This window comes from Fulmarus glacialis, unplaced genomic scaffold (assembly GCF_000690835.1).
Source record: "Fulmarus glacialis isolate BGI_N327 unplaced genomic scaffold, ASM69083v1 scaffold5654, whole genome shotgun sequence".
Taxonomy (NCBI): Eukaryota; Metazoa; Chordata; class Aves; order Procellariiformes; family Procellariidae; genus Fulmarus; species Fulmarus glacialis.
Window position 1 is genome coordinate 1 of NW_009209840.1, and position 6,611 is coordinate 6,611.

Consider the following 6,611-nt stretch of genomic DNA (forward strand, 5'->3'; position numbering starts at 1 on the left):
AGCCCTGGGGAACACCACTTGTGACTGACCGCCGACTGGATTTAACTCCATTCAGCACCACTCTTTGGGCCCGACCATCCCGCCAGTCTTTTACCCAGCAAAGAGTACACCCGTCCAAGCCATGAACAGCCAGTTTCTCCAGGAGAATGCTGTGGGAAACGGTGTCAAAGCAACAAGGTGAAGCTTAAGTGAGCTGGACATTCTTGTTGGTGGTTTGAAGTAAAAATCATCCCATGAGTTTACAGTCTTTAGTTGCACGCTTGCTGTTTGCATCTAGATAAAAAGGATGTAAAAAACTCGTGGTAGAGGGATTCATATAGTCTTGTGTTTCTTTTCATTTTTATGGAAATTTGGTGGAGTTTTGCAAAGAAATGTTGTGCAGTGGTTTGTTATCCGCGTACTAATCTGCATCAGACCCCAAAGCCTGCTTCTGGGCTGTGCCCTTTGCAGCTCAGAATCACAAATTGCCTAGCCAATGTTTTTTTTTATATACTCCCGTGCATAGAGGAAGTTAAGTCCTGTCAAAAAGGAGGCCTTTATTTCTTCCCTATTATGAAAGAAGCACTTCTTTATTTACCTACAGTAGATTTCTCTAGAGCAAATTCTAAAACCATCGGAAACCTTCAGTGTATCTGCAGTGTTTGCTAAGAAAGATGCTTTTGCTTGAGTGATGCTGCCTTATATCATGTTTTTGCCATAAAGTAGTGCTTTTCATTAATGACAAATCTAGGTGAGATGTACTTTGTGCTTAATTAGATTTGCTCACCAAAATACTTTTTAGACCTCTTTTTATCTCAGCAACTTAGATGCATATGAAGTAGATGAACTAAGAAACGTGTTTTCGGATACAGCAGATCAACTTGCTTGAGTACAAACTTAAGTACACAGCCTTGGTATGCATTCACCCTGTCGTAGTGCATCCTCCTTGTAGACTGCAGCTACTAAATGTAATGCTGAGAATGACCAGAAAACTTTGATTCTGTTGAGTCATTCAAAATGAGATGATGTTTCTGTGGTTGTTGTCTTTTTTCCTATCTTACTGTGCTTATGCTATGATCTGATAAAATACCAGTCTTCAGGGCCTCTGTTTGTAAGACTAGAAAAGCAGCTAGGATGTAGCTGAGCGTCTGGAGGCAGAGAGGCCAGTCAAAATCAAATGAAGAGATTCTGACTCATTCCCAAGGTGTTCTAGTTCTTTGATTTAAATTTTTTTTTCCTCCTGTGCTTTATCATTTCACTGTGTGCTTGGATCAGCAGCATGTCTTCCCACAACCTTGCAGTAAGCTAGGTTTTTAATCATTAACATTTCTTCTTCCTCAGAAACTCTTTCCAAGCAGAATCGTTTGAATTGCAAATGAAAATAAAGGTGGACAATAATGGAGGCACAATAGAATTGTGAATACTGCTATCCAACCTATTTCATTTTTGCCTGATTAAGATAGAAAACTTGTACTGGAATTCACTTGTATGTCTTCAGCTGATATGGTCAAAAGTGCAGCATTTGAGACTAGTATCACTTCTATTGATAAGAGTTTTTTTATTTCATTAGCAGGTTTTTTTTTTGTGAAACTTATCCGTAAAACCTGAAAAAGCTTAAAATTTTCTGAATTATTTTGTAGATATTTGTATCTTCCTGTAGCTTCCAGGAGGAATTTGTGTGTAAAATGTATTTTACAGAGATTCGTATCTGGCTTCATCTATAGCCATACATGTAAACATGCATCACAGCATACTTTTCCTTCGTGTTCTACAGGTTAGTATCTGCTGGAGCTACTAAAGTTTATGCCATTCTTACTCATGGCATCTTTTCTGGTCCTGCTATTTCTCGGATTAATAATGCATCGTTTGAAGCTGTTGTGGTAACTAATACAATCCCTCAAGAAGAGAAAATGAAACACTGCCCAAAAATTCAGGTATGGTGGTGTTTTTGTGTCATCTGTTTAAACTCTGGCTTTGTATTTTACTGTTCACTGATGCTAGAATTTGTGCCTTGAGAGGAAAATAGTATTCTAAAATACATTGTGCAGCTTTGTTGTTTGCAGAACATCTTGCTAAAACATGCCAAAGAACTGTTTTAAGGGGATTAAGGTAGTACAATAGAGTATTGCAAAGTATTTGGTATTTGCGACAGATTGAGTATGCCTGACTCTGGAAGAGTGACAAGTGTAAAATTGGCTGGGTTTTGGGGTTTTTTGTTTTTTGATCAATATTAATCGTACAATAGTTGTACGTAGGAACCTAAGTTAGTTATGTTATTGTGGATGCCACAGAAACCTTAGGCGATGACTTTTTTTTTTGAAAACACACTAATGAAAATGCTCAAGATAACAATGACATATGTTTCTTTTCAAAAACCAAACTGAAAATATGAAGCTGACTTATGTCAGTAGCTTTTACATTAGATTGTTCTGGGAAGTCATGTGTCCCTTTTGGAGTTTTTCCTTAGTACAGAGTGGAGGAAAGCATAAAAGATTGTTTTTTTTAATGCAACATTGAATTTTTAAAAAGCTTCAAATTGATTTGGTATTTATTGAAACAAGGCAAGCACTTAAAATGTATACTTCCCTTAAACTGTATTTGTGTCAAGTGGACACTGCCATCTGATGGCTAGAATAGTTTCTTTTTGACAACATGCCCTGTGCCAGAAGTCTTCAGCAGTATGCATGTGCAACAATCTTATTCACGCTTTCTTACTCAATTTTTGAGTTTGTACTTTTTATTAATGCGGTTCTTATGTATATGTAAAGTACCTAATGCTTTAATGTTATTTTACTTCCTAGAAGAGGTAAGAGAGCACAATGGTAAATTGAATGTTTGTTCATATGTTTATAAATTATATAGTTTATTGCTCTTGGCATCCCATAAAATTTATCTTGATTTTTCTTTCAGTTTATTGACATTTCCATGATCCTGGCTGAGGCAATTCGAAGAACGCACAATGGTGAATCTGTGTCTTACCTGTTCAGTCATGTTCCCTTGTAACTGCAGGAGATTACATTGCATCTTTGCAAAGGTCCCTTCAGCTAGCACTGTTGTTTTTAACAATGCATCTCAACCACTCAAGAAATGAGTATCTTTGTACAATTCCAGAGCTTGTACGTTTAATTATTATATTTGTCATATAATTACCATTTGTTCTGTGTAAATGGGCAATAAATCTCCATCTTGCAGAAACTTTATGAATTCCCATGAGAGTCTGGAAGCGTTGTGTGTTGCCTAAGTTCTTTTCTATGTGCCTATCCTTACTTTCTGCTGAACTGCTACTTCAGATCTGTTTTTCTATACAGATCTACAAACTGTTCGTAGAACTTAATGGGATGTATGCATATAAGATCATTTTCTGTGGTAAGCTAAATGCAGCAGGCTTGGGTATCTTACATCTATTCATCTGTTGGGCAAGCAGCTGTTGGTTTTTGTTTTGTTATGTTTAACTACCATGAATAGTATTTTGTAAGCCCTAACAGAATGTAAACTTCATGTTAATTTTGAGGAACTGTTGACACATCCATAGTATTAACTGTTTCATACACTTCATGTTCTTTTTTCCACAAGATATATGTGGCTGCTGGTTTTCTTTTTGTAAAGCTCTCATTACATTAAATCATTTGCTTAACATCTCTTCTGTGCGGTTACTGTCTTCAGCTGTAAGATTAATGTTTCAGTATTCCTGGGATGATTCATTTCATGTGTTTCAATAATAAGGACCAATCTTTAATCATGAGCAGTTTGGTTTAAATTTCATTTTTTCCCTGTAGTTTTTGACATTCCTTGATTGTGATCATATGAATCATTTCATAGCAGTTTTCCTGTTAATATTGTAAATGTTAATATGCAAAGTCCAAACAGCAAATTTAAACACACTTATATTTATACAAGACGGTCTTTACCCACATTTACTTGATTAGAAAGTATCTGAAAATACTTTTTTTTTTTTTCAAACTTCACAGTCAATAGAGCTTCAGATTTCTATTATTGTGCAGTCAGTGAACTGTGGTAGACTAACTAGTCTCAAATACTTTAACATTAAAGAATTAAAATCATTATGAAAACATTATTGCCTTTTGTATGCTGAGAAAGCTTATGGTTAAATACTGGTAGTGCAGTCAGTAATGGATTCTGGGGGAAAAAAACCAAATCTAATATTGTAATTGTAGGTCTTTGAATCCTTCTATGGAGTGTTTTCAGTCTTCCTGCTAGAAAGAAGAGTTTGTGTATATTAAGATAGTGTTCCTGCACCTAGATCATGGGAAAACTCAAGTTTCCTACGTGAAATTGCAGTTACTAATTACAAAAGCATTTGCCATGCTTGAGAGATGCTTCTTTACTGTGGAGCTGCATAAAAAATAGCCTTGTTTCATCCTACCTTGCTTATTCTGGGATATATTTATAATGATACAATGTTGTATCATTACAAAATAGATTTTTCCATTCCATTTAAGACAGTCTTCAGACAGACTATTCTTTTGGTTTCTCTGAGAATGAATCTATTTTGTCTTTATATGTGGGTTTCATTTTCCTATATGAAAATGAGTAAAACAGAATTTCACCTATATTGCTTTCAGTGATGAATACAGAAATGGGGTATATAAGATATTGTGATGAGAATTCAGTTCATCTACTAGTTCTCAGAGGAATTCCTCATTACAGTTGAATTTTCAAAAACATGTTATGACACAATGGAAATTAATTTACATTATTGTTTTATTTGGTAAAGCAATTTTTTAAATGTAAGAGTATTTAACCTATCGTCTTGAAAATATTACTTTACAGTTTAAGTTGTTAACCGCAAGTCTGTGGCCACATAATTAGACCAAAGTTTAGACCTTATTACTACGCAAAAGGTATACAATGTTTAATGCATGGTATCAATTCAGTTGCTATATAGATCAGATCTTCGTTATAAACAAAATGCTGAATTGTTTGCCGTTACTGTGCACAAGTGTTATAAATAAATCTTGAAAATTACTTGTGCCAAGAGATTGCTTGTGTGTTTATTCTTTTGATCCTATTTTTTGGAGACCATGCCCTGCACAGGTCAAATAGGGAAGAATGTAGGCATTGATTCTCATGCAAACCTTGCTCATAAATCATGCTCTAGCTGTCTTGGACATAAGGATGTACTGTTAATCACACCAGACTGGTACATATCTTTATAATAAGATCATCCTTCTTCTTTTTATGGTCTGACAGAAGGGACACAATGTTTAAATTTCATTGGGAGTTTGAGTTAACACTTTATGAGCAGCTGAAGTTCTTATTTCTCAGATTGTTGTAAGCAAACCCGCTCAACTGTATTTAGCAGGATGAGATGGGGGAAAGAGCAGAAGGAAAAAACAGAATTAAGCTTACTGTGTCTGCTGCATTTTGCACACTTGAAATGCTTATGAAGAGCTCTAGGTGAGTTCCAACAGCTCTGTGAAAACCTCATCCATTTTGACAAAATTAAAAGAAACAGAAAATTGTGAGGTGTTTGGTGTTTAATGCTCTATGCTCCCTGGCCCATTCTGGGATTCTGGTCTGAAGATCAGGTGACAGTTCAGCCTGGGGGGAAACTCTATTCTCTCAGCAGCATTATTTTGACATAAAGGAAAAAATACCGCATTGCATAGTGGAATTTAGAGGTTTTAGTTCATACTCGTCTACAAACCTTATTTTGACTCATTCTACTGCTCTAGTGGAAGTACAAATTTTTGCCTTTCTTAGTAAGAGTGTTTGAAGTTTGCAACCTTTCTGGAAGCTCTTGCCATGGGCTCCAAGGTTTTAAATGTCAAAAGCTCAGAGCCTGTTGCTGAGGCAGTGGACTACCAGGAGCGAAACCTGAACGTATTTTCAGTGCCCAGGTGCCTCTCTGTGTTGATCATCAGGCGTCTATTGCCAATGCTGGTGGTCTGTTACGTGTTGTGTGGTGGCTGACCCTGGCCCAGCCATTGGGGTTGGGGAGAGAATTGGGACGGCAGAAGTGAGAACAGCTCATGGGTGAAGATAAAGACAGGTTAATAAATTGGGGGGAAAAAAAAAAGCAAATGGTGGAAAAGCAATCACTCACCACCTCCCACCATCAGACCGACACCCAAAAAAATCCATAATCACTTAAAAGCTAGTGTAAATTTTCAAAACCACACTGACTAATAGGTGAGTGCCTAATTCAAATTTCACATTACAGAATCATTAAGGTTGGAAAAGACCTCTAAGATCATTGAGTCCAACTGTCAACCCAACACCACCATGCCCACTAAACCATGTCCCTAAGCGCCACAACTACAGGTCTTTTAAATACCTCCAGGGATGGGGACTCAACCACTTCCCTGGGCAGCCTGGTCCAATGCTTGACAACCCTTTCAGCAAATAAATTTTTCCTAATATCCAATCTAAACCTCCCCTGGCGCAACATGAGGCCATTAGTTGAAGCAATTTCCTCTCATCCTATCATTAGGATCTCATCACCCACCTCACTACAACCTCCTTTCAGGTAGTTGTAGAGCGCGATGAGGTCTCCCCTCAGCCTCCTCTTCTCCAGGCTAAACAGCCCCAGTTCCCTCAGCCGCTCCTCATAAGACTTGTGCTCCAGGCCCTTCACCAGCTTCGTTGCCCTTCTCTGGACACGCTCCAGC

The 6,611-nt window shown here is 37.2% G+C and overlaps 1 long non-coding RNA gene across 1 annotated transcript; it reads left to right on the plus strand.

The window, feature by feature from the left end:
- The first annotated feature begins 1,749 nt into the window (after nt 1-1,749).
- LOC104076182 lies at nt 1,750-3,174 on the plus strand. Its single transcript, XR_683513.1, has 2 exons — nt 1,750-1,913; nt 2,890-3,174. It is a non-coding gene; the product is annotated as an uncharacterized LOC104076182 (long non-coding RNA).
- The last annotated feature ends 3,437 nt before the right edge of the window (nt 3,175-6,611 follow it).